The sequence below is a fragment of the Lonchura striata genome, chromosome 1 (genome assembly GCF_046129695.1).
Source record: "Lonchura striata isolate bLonStr1 chromosome 1, bLonStr1.mat, whole genome shotgun sequence".
Classification (NCBI taxonomy): Eukaryota; Metazoa; Chordata; class Aves; order Passeriformes; family Estrildidae; genus Lonchura; species Lonchura striata.
Window position 1 is genome coordinate 50,941,348 of NC_134603.1, and position 25,465 is coordinate 50,966,812.

Sequence of the window (25,465 nt, forward strand, 5' to 3'; positions counted from 1 at the left end):
CAGAAAAATGTAAAATCTGACCACTGGGTTTACTAGCCTAAAATTTACCAGTTGTTCTTTTTTCTAGTTTTTAGGTAGACGTGTTAAGACTGCCCCCATGTTAAGACTGCCTCCATTTCCTGGGATATGATTGCCTGCAGCCAGCTCAGCATCTGCTTTGGCTTTTTTAGACAGAGCCTCAAGTGACTATTATTATATTTTGGCAAAACCAAAAGACCAATAGATAAAATCACTTGTTGTAACATTAGGGGACTTCTTCCGAATCAGACTCATAACTTATCATAAATATATCCATAACACTTAAAAGCATTGCAGATGAATGTCCCAGTATTTCACATCCCTTTCAATGAGGTCTTTAAAGGACCCATAATGTACTTAAGTATTTATATAAAATCTGTTCAAAAGTTTGTTGTTGTCAAGAAAGTTTTCCTCCCTAGTTTTTGAGTAAGGGAGGTAGGAAATAGACAAAATGAATATTTAGAAGTGGCAGGATAAACAAAACCTGAACATATGCACTCATCATTAGTGTAGCAATATATGTGCTAATATATGATCACAATAGGTGCTAATACATGACACAATCAGCCTTAGATATCATTCACTTGTGAAAAAAAGGTTTTCAGTGTTCTTCACTGTAGATTTACCAGTGTCACCCTGAGTTGTGGATGACATCTTATCTAAGATTCATGGCTGAAGTACCTTTTACACTTTGCTTCCTATAGTAAATGCAGGACTCCCAAATTCAAGACGGATGTTCAGTGTCCTGCCATCTGGATCATCATACTGGATTGAGTTCATCAACCTAGATAAAGGAGGTTCTTTCAAATTCCTTTTAAAACTGGCTTTCAGCCAGTGGTCTTGGCATGTACTGCTAAACATTTTCTGAACTATTTCATTAGTGCTTGATACTGTTGCTCAAGTTGGAGATAGCAGACATAGTTTATCAGCCATCTTGACTAGTGGTACAAGTTGTGCATTCTTTTTTTCAGTCATGCCACTGGAATTCTCTTCCTATTCCAAATTTCATTTATTACTCTCCCCACTTGGATATGTGAAAACATTGTCAGTATATGATGTTCAGTCTTCTTTGCAGATAGAACAGATAGAAGAGATTTAAATTTATGTTCTCTGATGACCACAGGGTTGAAGATTTTTTTGGTTTGGTTTTTTTTTCCAGTGGCAGGAATCTAGACTAGGGACTGGCATGTCTATAGAAGGAAAATGATATATAAATTTATCAGATGTCATACAACTTGTTTCTTGTCTTCTTGCATTTTCATCAGAAGTCTGAAATAATGTTCTGATGATCTAGTAAAAATCTATTTCATTTTAAAACAAGTTGTATTTACAGTTTAGGGAGTTTTCTTTCTGCCCATAAAGGAACAGAAATATTCTTTTGGAGCATTGGGTCAGAAGATGAACAAGTTAGTCTGAGGAGGGTTGAGGATATTGGTGCCTTAAAAGGTCAAAAACCCCTTTGAGAGGAAAAGAAATGCTCATTTTTTGCAAATGAGAAGCACTGTGTCTCACAGCACGATTTAGTCAAGTGGTATCTAATTTTTCCTCATAATTTCATCTAGACAGTTTTTTACTGTTCTTGTTCAAATCATCATCTTAATGATTTTAATTAGTTTTCAGTTAGCCTTAGCCAGAGGGTTATGTGATATACTTAAAAAATGATTTCAAGTAGTTTGTCATCAGTTTCTGAGCTACATATTTAGGAAGAAATAACTTCAGATGATAATGAATAGAACATCTTAAATTAATGGTTTTTGGGGAATTCTTGGCTTGAAAGCAAAATGCTTTGTGCAAGTGTTGTAATACTAGACTGAAACAAGAACTCTCAGTTCTGTACTCCCTTGTCAGAAGAAAAAAATTAATGCACATAACATTCCTAATTTCAGGCAACATGCTCCAGTGAGTGAGTTGATGTCGATATATAATATTTTTTATAATTTCGTGGCAGCCAGGGGGAAGCACACAAGTTGCAGCATTTGATTTCTTTTAATCCACATGAGAGTGCTGAAAGTATAGCAGCATCTCAGATAGATAAATGCTTTTGCTTGATATGTTATTTCAGTGAGACAAAAGAAATGTCATCTAATATTCATGCATATGTGTGCACTCTGTAATGTACACACAGTTTACATGTTTGTGAATATTTGAAATCCTGTTTTAGATGAAAATTACTAAACCGTATCAAAGGTAATAAATCCCAGAAGTGCTTCTTACAGTGAACTTAAATCTCTGTTGGATTGTTACTGTAGCACAGAAATAGGAAGATACCACTAAAGTTAGTAGGGTGCTAGTGTTCTAATTTCCTTGATAAATATGAGCATGGCCTCTAATGAATCAGTATTAATCTGAAATTGTATTTAATAGACCCAAAAAAGTAAGAACATGTATGAATATCTGTGTATATTCATATCAATTAAATTAATGTTGTTAAAATCCACTGCTCTTCTGTTTTAAGTGTCCTGTGAGTCAGATGGAGTAAATGCTGTTTGGAAGAGAAGCTCTTCCCATTTCTCAGCCTGTCTTCTCCTTGTCTTTCTGTTCCAAGAATGTGTGTTTAAAATAGTGTTCACAACTTAGTCATTATTAATCCCATCTTGCTTTATCCTATGGAACTGTTACAGCAGTTGGATTAGAGATTTACAATTACAGCTAACTAAGCCCTCTAGTTATTTAGCCAGTAATAATGTCTTGAGAAGAATATGCCCAAACAGTAGATTACTCTACTGGCAAGGTGTGGGCTGCAGGAGTGGCCCCTGTGAGAAGAGGTCAGGGATGCCCTGTGTTGGACACATCTGAACACAGCCCCTGGACCCACCACTGGGCACAGCTGAGCTCCTGGTGCACCTCCAGGATAGAATGTTGAGAAAGGGGTAAAAGGCACTGGGCAGCAGCTGTCAGAGAGAGAGAAGTGAGAATATGTGAGAGTAACAGCCCTGCAGCCATCCAGATCAGTGCTGAAGGAGGAGGAGGAGGAGGTGCTCCAGACAGTGGAGCTGAGATTCCCCTGCAGCCCATGGGGCTCCATGGTGGAGCAGAGATCCACCTGCAGCCTGTGCATGACGCTACACCAAGAAAAGGTGGAGATTTCCTGAATAAATGGAGCAGACATTTCTGAAGGACTGTGTCCCATGGAAAGAGGTTGTTTTGTGCTTTTTTGAGATACGTGATTGCATTGTGTTAGTTCAGATACTGCTACAGTAAGTCATCGCTGACAGCAATGCAATTAGAATTTTATGGATTACTCTAAGGAACAGAAATATTGTCAGGAATCTTCTGTGATTTGTCATTTACTGGATATAATTTTTGTTCATGTCCATGTGATTTTTTACTAAACACTGTGTTCAGTTGTGTAGAATCTTTCCATGGTGTGTCACAGTTCCAGCTGATTTATGAATTACAGTAGTATAATTTTTATGCAGTGGTCAGTTTGATATCTCTGAGGGGATGTCACTGCATTTGCAACAAGTCACTGGCATCAGCCTTTCAATTATTTTAAAACAGTTCAAACCCAAATATAAATCCAATATTCACAGGCTGCCATTCACTGTGTTGAAAGAATGCTTTCTGCAATGAAGCTTTCTGTGTTTAGTACAGTGCTGGTCAAAGCCAGGATGAGAATTCTGTTTGTGCTATTTGAGGTGATAACATATGATTTTCATGGCTATATGTGATATTTTGAATGGCCTACTATGCTTATTTGTATTCTGAATATGTACTGTTGCTTAATGCCTATGCAGTGTCTGCAGAAAATGCTTATAATGCTTATATTATTGTTTAAAATGGCCTTTTGATACCTAGTAACCAGACATGCAGAGCTAGCAGATATTCTATAAACAAAGCAGTGATTCAGAGGAGTATTTATTATTATGGAATGTGAAATAGTTGTGTGAAAAATGTACATTGTTGTTTAATTGTGCATAGAAGAGTTGTGATCCATTTTAAAAGACATATAAAGTGATCATTCGGCAAGTGTGAGTTCAAGCCAACTGCAATGTTTTACTGTGTAAAATTATTATTCTTTGATTTTGTACTTTATCATTAAGCACATTTTAGCACTGCATTGCATTTTTGTTGTATATTAGCAGGGATACTTCTCTTCCGTTTACATTCATATTGAAAAAAATGAAATAAATTTCTTACTCAGTCCCATAATATGTTACATTATAATATGTTTCCCCTATATTACTTTAAATAGCTGCATTTTTAATTCATTTGAATGCTGTCTAGGGATAATATAAAGTACTGTCAAGGTGTGGGAGTTGCAGCTTGCTCACTGTATTAAAGTTAAATTTTTTCATAGAATTTTCTAGACCTGGAACAGCAGCATGTTATTTTATTGCACACCCAGGTAATAGCCGCAGCCATTAACAACATGCCTTTTGGCAAGCAGCTTCAGCTTCCAATTAATTGTGTAAGTTAACACCAGTTGCTGCTAATGTGGAGCAACATGGAGGTCACACAGAGCAAACCACCTGAGCAGGGAGCCTGTGCTGCCATGGCTACGGTGCCAGCACTGGAGGGGTTGGCTACTTTAAAAACACACCTAAAGACTTACTGAGTGGTGTGCTTAACAGGTCTGTTCAGCAACAAGAAAGATGCCACCAGCTATGTCTGAGGTATTGCTTGTTGTTATGGTCACTTTTGTTGCTTCTGGCCTGATTTAGAGATTTCAGCACCTGGCAAAAATTCTGGGTTTGTTACAAATATTGAGTATCTATCATTTTTGCAAGGGGGGAAGTAATTAATCAGCATCAGAATCCCTCTTTCTGAATCACTGATGGACAATGTTCCTAGGTTGCTTAGTAGGTGAAGTAGACAAATTTTTATAATGTATTTTGCCTGCATGCCTAAGCTTTCAGAAAATTAGTGCTAATGATATACTTAACCCTTTGTTGTAGATGTTCTCATATATGACTTTTAGTTTGCACATCTTAGAACAAAAGATTTTGAATATGAGCAGTGTGGTTTATGAAGCAATAACACCTAACAGAGATGGCTGATTTGCAGATTTCCATTTGAAGTAACATGCTTTCTGTAGTGTTCATAACTGGAACTTGAGGACATCAGTTTTCTTGTTTTCTTATACATTCCATCAGCCATCTCATATTTGAGTGCAAAATTGGAGAACATGCTCAAAGTCATGGAAGTCAGTGGGAGACAGTATATTAAAAGCACGAGTAGCTGATAAAGCTTTGTTCAAGATGTTTGACTGAAATATGATGATATAATAGATTATAGCACTTTTTTAATATTGGAGGGACTCTCCTCTTCTGTAGAAGACAGACAGAAACTACATGAAAGATCTGGGAAGTCACTTCTCATTAAAGCAGAGTATTCTCAAAGCAACCTGGAAGATAAAGTTGACTGCTGAGGGTAATTCTTGAGTAGTACCATGTAGTGCCACAGAGTGCTAAGCAAGTCCTCTAACCTAATTCATTTACCTTGCTGTGATTGCATGTTTCCTGCTGAGATTATATCTAACATCTGCCATAATATATGCTGAGAAGCAGCTAACATAATAAGCTAGACACTGGAGCTCGGTTTGAAATCGGATTTCTTGACAGTGAAAACTTTTGAGATAAAAAAGTTCTTTTTTGATACACATCAGAAACCCAGTCTCCCTCCCCATCTTTCACCCATAGTGCCAGACACTATCCTTATGGTTAAGTGCATCAGAATCTAGTTTCAGGTTTCCTTGATAAATTTAAAATAGAAGTACTCTCAATAACTGGAGTTTTGTTCAGGTGTTTGTTTTTTCTTCCTGGACTCCTCATGATGAGCTCATTCAGATGAGGTAGGAGTATTCCAACAGGAGAGAGGAAGTTAAAGTAAGAGAACCAACAGGAGAGAGACAAAGTGCTTCATGTTGTAAAGCTGGTTAAAACCTACTTTTTTACAATACCTTGGAGTGAACTGGCATTTTTCAAGTGGAATATTGTCTGGAAAAGAAGAATGAGGTTACTTCTGGTAAGGGGCTCTTGGTTTGGAAAAGACCACATGAAGAATTCTTTTTCCTGGGGATATGCTTTAATCTAGGTAGTTTGAGACTGTGGTAATATAAACCAAGTAGCACATGCTTTAGTGTAGGGCTCCCTAGGGACTCACTGTGCTGAGGGCATGTTACTGCACCCTGTCATGGGTGTCTTACTGAAACCACTGCAGTTTCTGCTCCAGTTTTAGCAGACTTGTATGAAGTACCAATACATTTTTTGTGCTTGTTTGCCTGTCTGTTTTCCTCTGTTGAAGAACAAAAATATTTTACCAGTTCAAGCAAAGCTGTGTCCAAAAAGCCTATGAATAAACAGCGAGTCTGAAGGTGCTCCTCTAGGAGCTGCACTTCCTGCATTGAAAGATCACGAGAAAGGAGAATAATCAGAATAGTCCTAAATAAGCTTTTTCTTGTTTAGTAATTAATCTACTGGAAAAAAAGCCTCTTAATTTCTTGCAGTCTTCAGGGCTTTTCTTTCAGTCTCATGCTTATCCCATTAGATTTCTCCTCATCCATCCTGCCCTTTAGAAACTAATAAAGAGTGGATCAAAACCTTTCCTTGCATTTGCAGGCTTTCAAGTGTGGAACGTGACTGCCTCCATTTCAGGGCCTAAGTCAGTTGTTGCCCGAGTTAGTAGTTTATCTTTTAAGACAGTTCTTCTATATGACAAGATCATAGTCATAGGCACAGTGAAAATGCCACTGAGCTGGAGACAGACTCCATGACTCTTCTTTAGGACAGTAGGTGTTAGACATTTTTAGGGAGTGTTTTTTAAAGATTTGTTTTTCAGAAATGTAAGAGGAATTTCTGCTTTCAATTAGATTTATGGGAGATTTTCCATACACTTTAACAGCATTTAATTTGTTGTCAGTCATTGAAAGTGATGGCATGTTGTTAGCAGGTCTAGTTGTGACTATAATAGGAGGAGCCAAAAGGTCACTGACCTGAGGCAGAGGTTGTTAAATGCTGCATGTGGCTGTAAGTGCTTCCAGATGTCTACAGTTCTTCTCCCAAGTTGAGGAAAGTCGTGGGAAATGTGGCAGCAGAGATATGTTAGTGCACAAGCAGAATGAATGAATTAGTATTTTTTTTTTTATGTAAGTCTTCTGGTATCTGAAGCAATTTGATTTCCCAGAATTTCAGACAAAGTCTTAGTCCTTGATAGTTGTTTGCAGTACTCAAGAGTCAGGGAAGAAGCAATTACATGAACTTCATGAACTGAATTAAAAGAACTCAGTACTTTTTTTCTCAGTGTTAAAGCAATATACTTACTTCCCTCACCAGCTGACATAATGCTTTCTCTATCTAGAAGTCACATTTCCAATCAACTGTTTTTTAGTAGCATAAAGGAAAAAAATATGCTGTCTGGACCTCATTGAAAATGTAATGGTGTACACAGTCATTTAATGAGAAAGCAGGTGCAGGTAATTATCCAAGTCATAATGTTGCAGCAGCTAATAACATCAAATATTTGTGATAATTGCAAGCAATTGATCACATTTCTGTGCTTCTCACATGTAACAGATTTGAAAAACACTTTTCAATACACATGTATTCATGTTAAAACATGGAAGCCACGGATGTACTTTTCTCACCAGTAGATATGTATACTGTGATTTTGCTTTAAGTTCAAATATGTCTGCTTAAATTTTTACCATTTCATTTTTTCCCCTTGACTTAGAGGGGAGGAACATCCTTCTGCCAAATGTGAATTCTTGATTCCCGTATGCTTTTAGAGTCTTTACCTGTTCTAGATGCCACAGTCAGCTCTTGTGTCATTCTGGTTTCTGCTGGAGCACGATGTAAGTCCCGGTGTCGTGCAGGAGGGTTGTCCCAGTGCCAGATGTGTGTGCAGCTGAGCTCAGATGGTGGCACCATCCCTAACTCGGGAGTCAGGTGTTGTTCTCCCCAGCATGGCTCTCTCCTGCAGTTCCACAAGAAATAGATGAAAGACACAGTTACAATGGGATGATCCTTAATGTATTCCCTTACTTGTATATTGAGAGCTACAAAAGAAAGAAAGGGAATGGAAATTTGCTAGGGGCAAATTTCTTTTATGCGAGGGCTGTGTGATAAGGCCACTGTTCAAAGGAGTTTAGGATGCTTCTTTCTCAAGCTTTTTTACATTCATAGCTTAAAGGTGCAAGGAAATGATGAGAACCTAAGTTGGTCAGTAGCCTTCTTACTGCACGTGGGCTGTTGTAGAAATAAATCTGTAGAAGAGAAATTTACACTTGTCAGGCATTTCAGAAGGCTCTGAGAGGAAAACAGAAAGTGAAGAGTCCTGTCCCTGGTCCAGTCTTTTATGTGTAAAATATTTTAGCAGTTTTCAGTTGGGAGGAATCAAAGGTAATTACTGTTTGAGTGGCAGACAGCACATATAGAGTGAATTTCACACCTTAGGAAATGATTGATTAATAGGGCGTTGTCATGTCTTTCAGAAGAGAAACTGAAAAAGAGGACAGGCTTTTAGAGGAAGGTTCTGGGCTTGTCTGGATCCCAGGTAAGGAAGGATGCTCCTGTAGGAGCTAGCAGGGAACCTGAGGATAGGGATATAAAACTTGATGCTTTTCTTGGCATTCCCTTAGGAGTTTTCCTTATTAAGCAGTTACACTTCAAATGAAACACCTTTGGAAGATACAGGATACTGATGAGGGTCCTGTTCTGGGGACATCAGTTGGATATTGTGCACCTGCTCTTGAGTTAGTGCCTCTGGGAGCTGATTAATCTTAAAAGCATCAGTCAGGACAAGGTGAAGATGTTACCTGTGTTTTGGAAGCTCAGTGTGTAGCAGCTATAGAAATGATTGTGTGTCAGAAACAAAGAAGTTGTCATGTTCTGGATTAGACTTGATGAGCAATCGCATCAGGTTCCCTTCATGAGTGTACAATGTGCCATGTGAAAGCTAAGGCAGCCCACAGCTTCAGATTTTACAGTGGAATAAATGGATATACCATGTATAAAAAGATGTGTTACATCTTTCAGCAATCACATTTAGGTGTTACGTGTGCTGTGGTGTTCTTGCCATGTTTAATTTTAGTGTGAGGAGCATTTGTGAAGGCAGAAAGTTGTGTGGAGCAATTTCAATTCAGCCATTTTACTTATTTGGCTTGCAAAATGGAAGTAGCTTTATGAGTGCATGGCAGATTTTTTTCCTGCTTTTTAGTATAGCAGTAATAACAATTGTATAATTAATAAGAATCTAATTATTATTTTAGGTGCAGCAACAAAAAGCTATATTTTGCCATGATATATTGTAGTGCCTCTTGAATGAAAATTACCCATGTTTTAGTGTGTCTACATCCAGTTGTATGTTTAAGTTAAAATAAAGCATTAAAACAGGTAATTTTAACTTCTGTGCTAGTCTGTAAAGAAGCAAAGTTAAATGGAAAAAAAAAAAAAAGAAAAAATAAAAAGGCATTAGAATGTGCACCTTTAATAGATAAAGTCAATTATTAGTATTTCTACATGTGAAAAACAGATTTATATTAGGTATTGTCTTCACCACTGCACAGCACCAGCAGGATATCAATATTTCTCTAAAGGTACACATCTATGTTAATTAACTTGGTCCAGCCTCCCCTGCAGTTTCATCATTCTTGTCTCCTCTTCAAGCCTGAATGTATTGAAATTGTCTCCAACTCTGAGCTGACATTCTCTGTAGTATTACAGTTCAGACTAAATGAATCCCTTTCTAACAAGTTATTCTCCTTTAGAGATATGGTGGAGGTCAGCGTTGCTAATCTGCAATGATATTCTGACTCAACAGCAAGTGGGTTATAAAGAAATAATCATAAAAATGTTTTATTACTGGAATCTGAAATCTACAGTTATTATGAGATACTGAGAAATACTTAGCAAAGCACATGTGAAATTATCCTGACAGCAATAAGTTCTGTGGGTTTGTTTCCAATTAATGAATTTGCCTTTAAAATTCCTAAAAAGAGCTCCTGAGATCTTTATTCACTCGTATTGCTGTCATTCAAATGAAAATACTCCTTTGGAAAAGCTGCTAATGCTACTTTGCCACTCGTGATATGGAAATAAAAGTGTGTGATGCAGTGATGTTGCTACTTGTCTTTTGTATTTGTCAAATATAGCTTATGCTATGTAATATAGCATAAAGAATATAGACAATCCTTTGGTATAATGTCAGCTAGCCTAATTTCTTTAACTGGAGAATCTTCTTCATATTGAAAAGTATCTGAAAAGTAACCTGAGGCCACTATTTTGCATGTTAATAGGTAATCTGTTTTATTGATGGTGTGAATTTCCTTTATTTTGCCTTTCAAGAATCTTTCAATATTGTGGTAAGGCTGAAGCCTAACAGCAGCTCTAATTTTTGTACTATGGTTGTTAAGTGAGAGATCTTTATAATAGAAGCAAACTTTAATTGCCGAAACACTTAGTTTTATTACTTTGAGATGTTAGAGTTTTGTTACTTCAAGATTATCTTCTTGTTCTATTCTGTACAGTTCATGTGCCATCCTCCCTTGCTGGAAGAATATATTTATTTACAATAATTTTATTCTCTCGTCCTTCTGTTTTAATATCAGTATGTACATGAGATTTCTGTGTTCAGAAAGTCTTCATAGTGCCTCTCTAAATGGTGCTGAATCCTTTAGCCACACACAGACTTTACATTTTACATCAGCTGTCATGTTTGTTTTTTGTGTGCCAAATTTCTCTCTTTGCGACCTCTAACTCTCAGTGCTTTTTCTAAGCATTGTTATTTTTCACGGATTCATTTCCTAGCAAAAGCTTCGTTGGTGTACTGCATTTAAACATATCAATGATGCAGAGTCTAGGGCAGCACAGAGTGCTAAATTCCCTAAAGGATTCTGGGATGTCCTTTTTTACCTAATAGTTCCCTGAGCTTTGCTTTGCTTTGCCTATTAAAATGTGCTCCTTTCTGTTCTTCCTCATTTGAAGAAAATTTGATGGAACACTTGAAGATAGGTCTAGAAAAGCATACACATTAATATTTATGGATGCGTGTGTTTTGACTCCAGAAGGGCTGACTAGCAACTGGATATAACCATGTTGATTTTCAATACATCTGCTGAGCCACAGGATATTCTGAGCAAGGTGGTTGCCTTTACTTTGAAACTAACACATGAAGAGATTCAGTCTTGCTTGGCTTCTCCATGCACAGGTGCATTACTTATATTCAAGATAAATAATATTAGTCTGCTTTTTTCCGAGGCATTCCTCAAAACATCAATACCTAATGCGAAGTTTCATAATACCTGCCCCTTCCATGTCAAGATTAAACTGTGAAAAAGCGTGTCTTTAGAAACTGATAAAAGTTTTCTGCAGCTTTTTGGTTGCTAATTAAGTGCAAACAGCAGATAGCACCAGGTTTTGCCCTCATCTGATATTCTTTATTTGCAATTCTGTAGTTGGTAATACATGACACATTAATTATAGCATGGTAATTAAAATTTTAGCTACTGGGTTTTTTTTGTTCAGTATATTCTTTGTTATGGTGTCAAAAAGTATTTTGCCTCCAATATTCTTAGAGTTTTTTACAAGAGATGTGTCTCATCATTGGAAATGGAATTTCTAAGTAAATTTAATTTTTTTTTTAATTGAAATGTTTTATTACAATAAGACAACACTTCATTATGGAAATTATGAGGACAGCATGCTTAAAATTTAGACAAGATGTTAATGGTTAGTAATGACTAAAGAAACCAACATTGTTTCCAATAGGGGCTTAAGCAGAATTTCAGTTAATTATGTCCATTACTGCCATGGACTGCACCTGAATCTTATTTTCTTATGCTAGGCTGGATATATCCAAATTTTCACAACTAAATTGTGCTGCACTGTACTTTGGGAGTATAAATTTGTAATTCTAACTAATTATGAACTTCTATGCAGAGTACATGATAAATTATTTTTCTGTATCATTATTTCCTCTCCTGTTCTCTTACTGCTCATACCTGTGCCTTCACATCCTTTTTTAGGAATAACAGAGTAGCTTGGTCTATATAGTAGTGTTAACTTAATTTGGGAGATTATAGTTACAACTCTGTTACATTACAGAAATGTAGTTTTACTTTGCAATCCCACATAATTTTTGTTTTTACTTTGAGTCTCAAATGGGAATACACTTCTAAATTTGTTTAAGTTCCTTTGGGAGAATGATTTTTTTGTTCATTGGTTTTTTGTTTCTTTACAATGAAAGACACTACATGTCTTAATATTCTGTGTTTTCAAACAACAGCACTTTTCAAACATATATATTACTTCTGGTCAGTGAGAGTGGAATACTAAGTTTCTTTAAATAAAACCCAACCAAAAAGCCATAACCCTCCCCCTTCCCCTAAACTCCCAGCCTTTAAAACAATAAACCAAACCCAGCCTTTAAAACAATAAATTAACTGCTTTCATACTAAAAATTGTATAATGAAGTAGCATATCATTTAAATACTGGTGTACTAAATATAGAACAGTTATTAAATGGTTCCACACGTATAGCTAAAGGGAAAAATTCAAGGCAGTGAAGTTATGTGGTCCATATGTCTGGGAGTGGTAGTTTTCCTGCCTCTATAAAACTTTTTTTTTACTTCTGAAGGACAGGGAAAGACTAACATGACTTCTAGATTGTCTCAGACCACCCTGCTTTAGTGTTAGTAGATGCTGTCTCCTCAAAGCTCTCTTTTGTTTTGGGCACAGGCGAGATGCCAGCTGCTGGAATAGGCTGACAGCAGATACAGCCTGGTATTGCCATTGTTGAGGTTCCTGCAGTTCCCCTCTGTATTTTGCAGTATTTCTCAATCAAGAAAAGAGAGGAAATGAAATGTTGCTCAGACTTAGGGCTTGAAGGTAGGTTCTTCTTGGAGTTTTAGCCTTTTTTCATTAGCTACATCATACTGTAAAGCACCACTTAGTTATTTAAGGATTTAGGAAAATGAAAAATGTTTTTAAGTGTAGGAAAGTAGGTCAGAAGGAAGACAAGGGAGTACACATATTGAGTAAAATCATCTGTGGGGAAAGAGCAATTACAATATACATCTGAAAAAGGGTGCTTAGAAAATAGGAAAAGTACATATTTTCTGGTCTTGTGGTAGGTACTGTCTGTCAGCAGTCATCCTTGAAGTCTAGTTCAAGACACCATCCAGTTAATAAATGTTGTCTCATCTTGTGATGGGAGTCAGAAGAATCTATGCTGGAAGCAGACAATCATGGTGTGGTCTGAGTGGGCAAGTCTGCAAATTGTGCTGTGTGGTCAGCTGCTGGAACAGAATTTAGAAGGCAGGGGATGCTTCAAACATGAAATATCCAATAAGATGTTGGAAGAGTGTATGTTAGTTAGCATTCATTCAAGTCTAATGCATACTGAAACTCTCAGAGAAGTTCTTTTGGGTGTTTTCTGGTATTTTCTTTTTATACTAAAGGAATATAACATTGAGATGGGGCTTTCTGAGTTATGTCAAATGAATCTACCTTTCTTCATTTTTAAATGGAGTGGAATATCTCCTGCTTTTAGAAGCCTCTCACGATTATGCTAAACATTCACCTCCTATTTTCGTGTACTTTAAGATCATCCTTTGAAATAAATGTGATAGGTAGGTCATACTGCTGTTACTTTCTGGGTTGGTGGTAGACCCTCTCAGTTCATCCCTGTCAGTTTTCCTGGTCTATAATTAGTGTGAAATCTGTGAGTGCTATAATATTTTTTTCCTAACTTAGATAAAGGATCAGCATTACCAGGGTAGGAATGGATTTCTTGCATAAGTTTACTCACTGAAATTAATGAAATGCCTCTATGTGTGACACTGCAAACATTAAAATGTAATATAAATGTTTAGCTTTGCTGTAAGTGCTTTTGCAGAAGACCTGAAGCAGTAGCTCTTTGTTTCAATAAGTGCTATCTCACATAACAGACAGGATTTGTTAAATATCAGTGTTGCTTAGGATTTCACTTTTTTTACTAAGGTTTGTACAACTGGAGAGGAAATACAGACATTATAATTATTTCTTGTGGATTAGCTAAGATGAAGCCTAGCTTTCAGGCAGTAGTTTCACATATACTACCTTAAGCAACACCTTCCTACCTCTGTTATCGAGGGTTGGCACTGGCTGTGCCCTCACAGATGGGGCACAATTCCACAGCATCTAAGTGCAGCCAGCAGGAGCAGGAATAATGCTGTGCCAGTGGAATCCAATGGGAGGACCCAGGTCCAGGGTCCAGCTAGACAGCTGGAGCAGGAGCCAAAGGTCAGAGACAGAGCTTCAGACAGGCACACCTCCAGCACTGCTGGGGCAGGGACTGGTCTAAAGCAAGGGTAAGGGGTGGCAGGGTACAAGGTGGGATAGTATGGTCTGGGAATGGCTTTGGGGATCTCACACCTTCTTATCACGCATCTCCAGCACTAAAAGGCAAAACCCCAACAACAGAGGAAAAATTGGTTGTGTCTTTAGTTTATTGTGTAACCTCATGGGACAGAAACAGGAAGTCACGGTATAAATATGTGAATCACTTTCAGTAGCAGTATGGCTCTGTCGGGCTTAAAGAGCAATTTTGGCTATAGAGGTAGGCCTTGAAATGCTTCACAGTATCTTCTGCATGTCTGGCTGATGTGGAAGAGATTGGGTATCCATAATAGTTCAGGCAGTTTTTGCCCATTTAGAAAAACAATTGCCTTTGACTTCAATAAAATTTTGTACCTGGGGAAGCTAAAGGTTATTGAAGGTTATGCATTTAAGAAATGTCTCCTGAGAGAAGACCTTTTCTTTCTTCTGTCAGCATGATCTTTTTTTATGTTTGTTTAGCAAAACTGAAAAATAGTTTATTCCTGTTTTAGTTAAAACAAGGTGGGAAAAAGCCCAGAAGAAGATGTTAGTCACAGACTGTTTCCTGCAAATCAACCAGTCAAAGTGTATTCACTTACTGAAAGTTGATGACCTCGGTATCTTTTATGCCTACTAATGCCAAATATTGCTTATCACTTTGTAGTGAACAGTCTTTCTGTGCTGCTTCTGGTAGTAATAATGAAATAGTAAAACACATATAACAGCTTCAATGGGCTCGATTTCAACATATCTGTCAAATAAATAATAGTACATTGTAAGCTAAGTATTTGGACTCAGTATTACTTATGGACTTCGTTTCTGCTTTTCAGGAAGCAAGAAAATTAATTAAGGACGCAGAACCATGACTAAAAAATTGCTGTTTGTTTTACTTTTCAGAACAAAATGATGTCATGTTTGTGGATGTCACGATTGTGGATGCGACGTCCGCATTTCTGTTTCAGTTCTGTGTGAACTGACAGTTACTGTCCTTGTTTCTTCCTTGTCTTCTTGCATAGTAATGTAGAAGCTTGTAAACAGGAAAAACAGGGCAAGGATTGAGAAAAGTGACATTGATATTTGATGACTTTTTGGGAGAATTATTCATCATGCAAGATAACTGCAAACAGCACTTAGCATGTTCCTCATAAGATAATTTCTCGTTAGCTGGCAGTAATAAAATTTACATTCTTATTTTTCCAAAAATGTCAAATGTTTATTTCCAGACATGAGTAACATCTCATAACAACCAGGAGGCTGTGTGGTGTCCTGCATAATTTACAGACAATGTAATTGACCTATGCAGGTTAAGTGACTCACTTGAGATAATGAAAGAGTGGCAGAATGTGAAATAAAGATGGGAAGTACTTAAGTTAGTTTGTGATTCCTAACAGGATGCCTATATTGCTTTCCATTCCAGAACATCAATGCTGACTTAAACCTGCTCATTGAAATAAAAAAACTTTACTGAAGGAGGCACTAGTAAAATGCAAACTTTTTATAATGAATGTTTGCACTCAGCAGTGAGTGATTACAAGAAAATGCACCAGATGCAGTGAATGTATTCCTGCATGAGATGACAGATGTTGATGTTGCTTAGAATGTGTTGTTATCTTTCTTACTCCAGTAAACTTCCAGGTAGAGTTTATCTTTATATTAGTGCAAGGCTGGTAAAAGTCCTTTTTATTCTTCAGGGAATTTTGTTTCAGAAAGCCTGAGCTACTCCTCTACAGCCTCTGCTCAGAGGCAGAACACTTTATGAGTGGTCGTGTGAAAATTTCTCTCCTGGTTAATGAACAATAATATTCTGATATTACTTTCCAACAGTACTAAGTATATTTTTTAAAATTTCTAAGTATTATCAGGTGATGCAGATCTATTTTCAAGATTGCTTTTGAAGAGATAGATTTTCTTTGGCATTTCCAAGGCTTTCATTTTAGAAACCAAGTCACCGTTAAGATGTACATGGGCACTCGCCATGCTTTTCAGCATCTTTGGGGATGATTTGGGAATGATTTGTTATTTCCTTCATACCTAGGATCATTTTAACAATTTTGAGAATTAAAATCTGTAGCATGTTTATGTGAAAATTGGTGGAAAAATAAAGCAGAGGGATAAGGAAAATTAAGTAAATATAGAGCTTTAAGTAGACCATTCAAAATTATTGCACTAGATTTTCTATTAAAATGCCAAGTATTTTAAAAATAGTGAATGTTTATATTGTTCTGTTATTATATTAGCTGAGCTTTTGTGACAAATCCAACCCAAAATGCTACTTATCTGTGCTAGTGAAGTATTAGTCATTGTTAAGTAATTACAGTACTAAGTGTCCATTTCTTCTTATTCTCAAGAAACTAAAATCAAAATCTACAGTTGCTGTTCTAGCTTAGATTAAAAAAAAAACATAAAAATTAGAATGACTTTATGTTTTATGCTGCAAATTTGTAAAAAAAGGCAAGCTACAGGGAAATAAGAGTTTATATCTCCCCATGCATATAAACTAAATATTAGAAAATTTTAATTATTTCTGGAGGTAAGGTCTCTCTTGAAGTATCAACAATGTTTTTAAGTATCTAAGCATGTATTTTGTTGTTACAGGAAATAAAATACTTTCTACTTTCCTCCTCATGCTTGATTAAAAAGGCAATTCCTAGTAATAATTTATTTGAAAACCCTTAAGAAATATTTTTCTCTGAAAATCTTCAGTGTTTTGAGTTTGGTTTTTTTATCAGACTGAACTAGTGTTTCACTGTTAAAAAAAAGAAAAATATCTTTTTAGATGCCACAAAATGAAAAGAATGCTATAAATAGTAACTGAAGTGCTTGTTTTTGGCTCAGTCACTGTTTTTCCATATGCTAGAAAATAATTTGAGATTTTAAAGGTATGAAGTACTATTTTGGTTGTTTAATGCAGAATTAAAATCAGTACATCTAAAGAATGCTTTTCATACAATAATTTAGGACACCTAATGGGTAGATAGGTAACTGAGGGATGTAAGGATGTGAATGCCTCCTGTGGTATTAAGACCTGGATTGTGTGTTTAGATCAGGTGTATGCTGCTTTTTTTGTAGAATTTTACTTCTAATGAAGTTCAAAGGCTTCATCTACAATGTAGCCATGTTCCTGGCACCTGGGACAAACCAGACAGTACAGATGCTTGTGTACACAATACACCTGTATTTTTAGAAATTATGATAGCTGTATCCCCATTAATAGAAATTAAAGAATTGGGATTCAAGGCAGAAGAAACAGCAAGGTTCATCAACTAACTTCTTTAGTCTGTTAATATATTGAATGCCTCTTGAAACTGATGTTGCTGAATAATGAGAGGAGGTTGGGTTGTTGAATATTCAGTCAGAAGGAAGGCATGCAGGGAGATGATCAGGAGGAAACCAAAGGATTGATGAAGTGGGCATTCCTGATGGAACAAAGAAGCTAAGTAGAATGTGACAGGACAAGAAACTTCAGAAATTTAAAGAATTAGATAGATAAACTGTGAGAATCTTAGATTATTTTTTGTAGGTGTGAAATAAATGCCAGTAGTTGTTAAAATAATAACACAGGGAATTAGCTACAATAAATAAATCAAAACCCAAATCCAAACCAACTTATCCTCTCATAGGAATCCTATCTTTTAATAAAAATATTTTTTTCAGCAACTCTGCTTTTCAAAGTAATTAGGTTTTTGTAAAATTTTATTATTTTCCTAGTCCTTTGTTTCCTTCTTTGCTCTTTATTCTGAAGGATTGGATAACAGCAGTCATTATGGACTAGTGTTGATGAAAAGTTTACTCAGAGGGTATCAAGGCAGCAATTTTTTTAACCAGGTGGTAAGATTTCTAAATCAGTGAAACAGGCTTATAAATTGTAATAATTTAAATTAATATTGTTTGAAAATATTCAGCTGGGGAAAAAATAACATTCTAGAAAAAACAAAAGTTCAAGATTATTCCTGTCTACTTGCTTGAGCTAGACTTGGTAAGCTGTAGGTCACTCCTGAAGTATCCATTGTCAGAATATACTACAGAAATTTTGCCCCTGACTTCTGACAAAACCAAGGCACTCATATCACATTCTTCTTATCTGCTAAAGCAGGCTGAACATTAAATTATTTTATGTTAGCAATATCGCCAGACCACACAACTCTAGGAAGTTCTGGGTGAAGTTTTTATTTTAAAAAGGCAGTAAGAGCTTATCTGCCATTGACCCTTTTCAGTCACTGCTTTTTCACTTTCCTGGTATAACCTCTCTGAATTTTATTACTGAAATACATGAAAAGGTGACAGACTTATAAAAAGATGAGAGGAAGCAGTATATTTGTAAGACTGAGCTGATTAATTCTCACTGACCTCCCACTACAATAATGATATCAACCAATCCACCTACTGAAGTGATAATGAAGTAGAAGTAATTAGGTTTTAATAAAAAAAAACTCCCTTAAATTATTATTTCAGGAAATTAACTTACATTCTGTTAAAGCTTAGTGAGTCTTGCCTGCTGTCTCATGACAGGCCTTATCAAATATGATGAGCAAAGAGTAGGAATAGCCTAGATGCATTTATCTAGCAATGGTTCATCATATTGCAATATCTGTTGAGTTACAATCTCCACAAAAAATAAAGTTTTAGTGTTAGGAAATGGGAAATATCGCTGCCTAACTGTAATGTTTTCTTTTCCTTTTAAAATAAGTACATTTCAAATGATTAAAAAAAAATCCCTCTGTGTATCAAGAGGATTATGTAAGCGAGTAAAAAGAGGATTAATTTTCAATAGACTTCTTTAGTTAAAAAACGTTAGTGTAAACTTGACACAAATGCAAACGGTGGTACTCAGCTTCCTGGGCATTACAGGTAATTAATTGTGTGCATAAACAGCGTTCAGTACATATTCTTGTGCTCCGTGTAGCAACTTCTGTGTGTCAGCAGGCATTTCAGAATATGTGTTTAAAATATCCCCACAGTTAAAGGAATATCTTTACAAGCATTTTTATTTAAATGTTTTTAAGTGTGTTGTTAAACCTCAGTCTCTGAATTTGCAGATTGCTAATTGTGCAACTTGTGAATAGATGCTGACCTCTGCTAGCTAAGTGTGCACTCACTTTCCAGTAGACCATTCTCCACTTTCCTCCTGTGTACAGCAGATGATAAGAAGGAATAGAAGAATATGATGAGTACAACAAAGATAGAGTGAGCAAGTGGGCAATTTCATGTTCAGGTTAACACAGCAGTCTTAGCAAACAATTCATTCTGCCTCAGGATCTGGACTTTTCAGTGTGCTTCAGAGTGAGTTTTTCCAAAGGGGTGGTTTTGTGTATAGTATTATTTTCCACCTTTTCTGAAGGAGGGACTTAAGACTCTTAGGGAAGCTGGAAGTGTGGGTTTCTATTTAAAAACAAATCAACTTACAAAGGAAAGTAACTTTAAATGTATTTACAGTACCATATCTGCTATCAATTTTCAAAATTATTATTTTTTAAAGTCTTATTATACTCTGGTTTTTTCAATTTTATCTCAATTTTTGTTTTAATATATAGCTTGGAGTCTCTATACGTCTGTATACAAAGTACTGTCTAACTCACAAAAATGACTGAGAAATGGGGGCTGTATTATTTTTGTCTTGACTGAGTATTAGAGTTATAGGTATTGCTTGTAATCATAGCTGATTAAAGAAATATTTGTTTAGAAGTGAAGTTTTTAGTTTGAGTATGTTAATTTCTGCTATTGATATGATTTTCTGGGTTGACTGCAAATAAGACTTTAACATTTGGTGCATGCAGTTGAAATTTCACCAATAAAATGCTTGGAAATGTTGACAGAATTAAGGTGGCCAGGTTTCAAAGGATCATAGCAAAAACTCTAGGAGAATGAACTGCAAGTTTAGTTTAGTAAATCAAACCAAAATAATACTAGATTAAATAATTATAGGCAAAATAAAAAGGCAATAAGTGAGGTGAGAGAAAATAAATGCTACAGTGTCTCAACTAAAGCTGAGTTATTTGCCTAAATATGAAATTATGTCACTAAGTTTTGTATTTCTACTTTTGACACAAAGTTTTAGTCTGAATGAAACAGAAAGTATTATTTTTTCTGTAAAGAATAATTGAGTTTAGCAGTTATTTGCTGCAAAATTTTCATTTTCCTTTAATATTTTAATGTCATCTGTTTTGTTATGGTTATGTTTTATAATAGAATTTTTGTCCCATAAAAAGCTGTTGAAGTATCGCTTATTTGGTTATATGAAACAGATTTTGAACATAATGACAATAAAAAGTCTGTAGTACTTCAGAAAATACATTTATAAAGGTTCATGTTTGCAGACAAAGAACAGAAGTTTAATGGAATCGAGACTTCTAATAGAGTCAGGCACAGTAAATATATCAGTTTGGAAGCTGAATTTTTAATGAAATATTTTAGATGCAGAAACATCGCTTTGTGAGTGGTTTGACATGCACCAAAACTATTGCCTGCACTGCTTGTTTTCATGGTTACCTTGATACAAGGCTCAGCTTAAGGATGCCTGCTTGTACACAACAACTTGCTCTTAATGCTGGGGACCAGAAATAAAAACTGTTGATGTAGAACAAGTGAATAATGAGTGACAGGCAGGAGCACTGGGGTGTAAATGTGGTAACATCTGCCTGGCTGTGCCATGGTCAGCCTTCATCTCCCTGCTGCAGGAGCGTCGCAGTGGGATGGGTTCCTGTGGCACTGGGCTGGTGAGGGCTGCTCCATGCTCCTCATAATGGAAAAAAAGCCATTTGAAATGGGGATTGTCTCCCAGCAGTCAGGCCCAGCTTGGCCAGGGCAGCCACCACAGGGAAGGGATGGAGCAGTGGCTGCAAACTGCAGCCTGAGCCTTTATGGGTCACCCCTGAAAGCTTCAGTGGGGAGTGACACGGCTCCATGGGCAGCACAGGGAAGCAGAATGGTCATGAGGATGCCAGGCCAAAAGAAAAGAGTAGGGTGATAGAAAAACATTAATTTTAGTTTCCTAGATGTGCATTTAAATCCACGGGATTCTTACTGTCCTGTAAGTTTTGGCCAAGGAGCTTTTAAATGTAAGACGAAGTCAACAAAGAAGAAAAGTGCAGAACATTTGTTTTCTTTTAGATTGGCTTCTGTTTGATTGTTCTTTATTCTGCAGCTTATTTTAAATACATGTAAACCCACATTCCTCTTTCACTGTAATGAAGACACTTATTTATCTCTCTTTTACTTTTAAAATCATTCATGTGCCTAAATATCCAGAATATTAACTTCTGGATTAAATTCTGGGCTAAAAAAAATAGTCAAGAGTTTAAGTCAGCATTGTCCAAACTTTTTTTTGCTCTAGCACTGCTACAAATCTTTTCATTTTCTTGCAGACCCTCAGACACCTTCAGTATAAAATTTAATTTTTGAAAATTTTGTGCTTTAATTCAATGACATTACAATTAGCAATTTTTAATAAAGCTGTGAAATGTCAGGTTCCTGCAACAGCAGGATCTCAGAACTCCAGAAGGCATCCTGCAGAAATATTATGCATGTACCTTCTGAATTTTTAATTCTATTGAAGACAAATTAAGTATCTGAGTGCTTTCCTGAATGGTACTTCAGCACATCGTTAAGCCCTTGTGTTAATTAGAGTCTTATGCTTTCCCTTTTTGAAAAAACCCACTCTGATTGTGTTGTTCTCTTGAATGACAATCTCAGTTCCTGGGATTGTGAGTCATGGAAACTGGAAGGCTTATTTCAGTGATGAATCAGGCCAAATTTAATATCTTTAATGCATCTCTAGCAGACTAGAACTTGAAAATAAGTACATTAAACAGTATCCTCCATGGGACTGCACAGGCAAAAAGCCCAACATGAAGTTCATTTGGTAAATATATTAACTGTTATATACACCAGTGAAATGATGTAGAGATGTTTTCTTCTGTATTTAAAGAGACTAACTAAGACATAGAAAATAGCCATAGTAGTACAAGACTTAAAACCAATTCCATTTGGGGCTTGGAAAAAGCCTCTTTAAAAGAATGTGAAGCAAAATTCTCATTTTATCAGTTTGCAGACGGCTTTGGGAAGTCTGCCGGTTGCTACAGTGAAGGAAATTATTGTGTGAATAAACACAGATAAATTGGCAACCTGCACAGTATTCATTCTTTGTGATGTAGTCTGTGACGTAATCTCGTCTAGATAAGAGCCTTTAAAGATAGGCTGTACTGTAATGGTTACCATGTAAAGAATAAAATAGCTGACAATGGATTTTTTTTTTTCTTCCTGACAAGAAGGTGGTTTTTGCAAGGAGAATTTTATTTTAGAACTGACATTATGTTGAATGAATAGTTTAATATATTGTTTAAAGAAAGACAATCTTAATGCTTTAATTTTTTTTTTAATTTGTCATGTAGTGTAACTCATTCACATAACTTACACCTTGGATAACAAATGCTTCTATTTTTTATTTGCTTTAGAATTTGAAAATCAGGTAGGAAAAAGCAAATCTGAATTCTTAAGATATGTAATTCTTCTCTTTGTCATTGCTAAGTGTAACAGGATCCCTAAGAGGAGGAAATCTAAGTGAAATATGGCTTTATATACCAATTTGTAGAAAATGCTGTCAGCTGCTTTTGTGGCAAAGGTATTAGTGCATTTAAAAACAAAAAAAAAAGAGAAAGAAATGGAGAAATGGTGGTGTAATGGGTCTCTTAATTCCTATACAAAACTCAGCTAAGGCAATATTCCAAGCTGATAAATGCACACACAGGCAGGTATAAATCTTGGTATAAACTAGTGTTAAATTTAATTTTAAAAGCAGACCGAATTTATGAGGATAGGGGGTTGTTTGGTTTGTGATTTATTTAAGATGGAAGTAATAGCCCCAACTGAATGTGCTATTCCATCAGCTTTAAAGCTTTCGTATTGATACAGTATAAATTGACTAAAGTGTATAGCTTCACCGGCAGAAAGTGCAGTGGCTGATCCATTATGGCTTAAACTGTCCTGTAGTTGCCATGGGGTGCATGTGTGTGCCTTTGTGCTGGTATAGCAATGAATTCCTGTGGGACATGAGCTCAAAGTAAAGGTCCTGAGCCATTCTGTTTCTCATCAGTGAAGCACAGGCCCTGATGTGCTTAAAATTTTACTGAGCGAGTCTTGTCTAAGGTCTCTGAAGTGTTTCTGTGGAAGAAAAATGCTGCGAATACTAATCGGAAGTAATTTGTAGTTTAACTGGGGAAGAAAACCCACTACTTGCGGTTTGGAGTCTCAATGAGTGATTCAATTAAGAAAAACAGAGCTTAAAAGTATGTTTTAGGGAAGCCAGTCTGATTGTAATTATACTGGCGAGATTCTAATTTCTGAGCAAGATTTTTTATGTGGAAGTAAAAGAATTGAAGTGACACATGGCCCATGCTAAGGGAGTTGTCAGATGAGTGTATTGAACAGATGAGACAAAGATGGGTGCTTTGGTTCAAAAGAGGAGGGTAGAATAAAAACAAAACTCCACAGATGTACAGTTGATGACAATGCAATGTTTAGCCTACTCTTTTGAATAGATAATTTCTTGTGAATTATCTTTATTCACACTCATGAAACCAGGAGTAAATTACTCCAGTAACAGAAAAGCCCTTGAGGATAATATGCTTCTAAAATTACTGTACTGTCCAGCAGGATTTCAGAAGGCTCTGTGTTATTGTGGGATTTAGGCACTACAGTAGTTTTTGTTTTCTGCCTTACAGATCTGTGAAAAACTGTTAGACATTTGAGTGAAATTCAGAAGATGCAAGCTATTTGTGTGTGGTGTGTTACTGCAGATACTAATCATTGCAACAACTATCAGTAGTTAAAAAATTAGTAATCAGCCAGGTGGCAGAATGGTTTCCAGGAACATTTTGTAAGGAAAGTACAATGACAGCTTTTAAATAAGAAGTAACTTATTGCTTGGATGATATAGAATTGGAAGAGTATACATAGGTGTGATTGTTAGCCAAACATTAACCTAGCAACCTAAAGCTGAAAGAAAATTGTATCTCTGTAAATGTTGTAAAGCTCACTGTCTTTGTGCCTTCAGAAGCTTTTTATATTAACCTCTGTGTTTAACAAACCTTTCAGCCTGTCACTGGGAAGGGAGAAGAGTACCAGTAGCACTTAACCCTGGTCTTGGAGATGGTCCATTTCAGATAAGAGTAACATGGATCAAGCTATGATTCCCTCTCCCCCAACCTTTCTACATTTACTTCTGCAAAGCTTTTATCCAAAAAATAACTGATTTACCCCAGGAGCTCCCCTGAAACATGTTAAAGCTGATTCCTGCTTATCTCCTGAGTATTGTTTCTTAAATGCTGAATTGCATGGTTGAATGGTTTACAAAAATAATGACTAATGTTATTGGTGGTGCAGCAAAGAGAATGTACTCAGAAAAGAAGAGAGACTTTCTGGGCAGCAGCATTGTTAGCATGTGCTGGTTAGTTTTACAGATACTTATCTTCTGTAACAGAACAACTGGCCCATGCTTTGAATGCTAAGTTATAATAAAATGCAGGTTGATAAGGGTAAGGGGCTCACTGGAAAACACAGCTTGCCATTTTGTGTGCTGCTCTCACTGCATGAGCAGCTGTTAATGTGGGGACCAAAGGCAGGAGTCAGGAGTCAGTTGGATTGGGAAGGAGCAAGCATGGGAGAAATAGAGGGATAAAGGGATAAATGAGTCTCATCTCGTGTATGTATCTGACTGCTCAGCATGCTGCTGAGGCTCTGCCTGATGCTTGGTTATTGCAATCTATCCTGTGTTCCTACTAAACCCAGTTTCTGCCATATTGTCCATTGATGCACTCAAGTCTCCAGTGTGTGTGTGAATGCTCATAAACTTCAAAACAAGCTAACCAGGGAGTGGGAGAATTGACTTGAGTGCCAGGAGCTGCTGTGGGACCATGAAAGTCAGGGGCTTTTGGGTATAGGGGCCAGAGCCTGGGGAGGAGCAGAGTGTGGGTTCCTCTAGCAGAGTGAGATTCCCCTAGGCTGAAGAGAAGGAGCAGGGCAGGGCTGTCAGTGCTTGAGTGCTCTGTGTGTTCACAGGGATGCTGATAAAGGCACTGTTTTCCCTGTCTGTTTTGATATGTCACACCATCTCTCTCATTCTCTTTCGCTGTATATCTGCCTGCCAGTGCTGTGAACAG

The 25,465-nt window shown here is 36.5% G+C and overlaps 1 protein-coding gene across 7 annotated transcripts in view; it reads left to right on the forward strand.

Moving 5' to 3' along the window:
• Positions 1-25,465, forward strand: part of PTPRM (protein tyrosine phosphatase receptor type M) — a 442,831-nt gene that overhangs the window by 101,893 nt on the left and 315,473 nt on the right. The gene's annotated exons all lie outside the window — the stretch shown is intronic.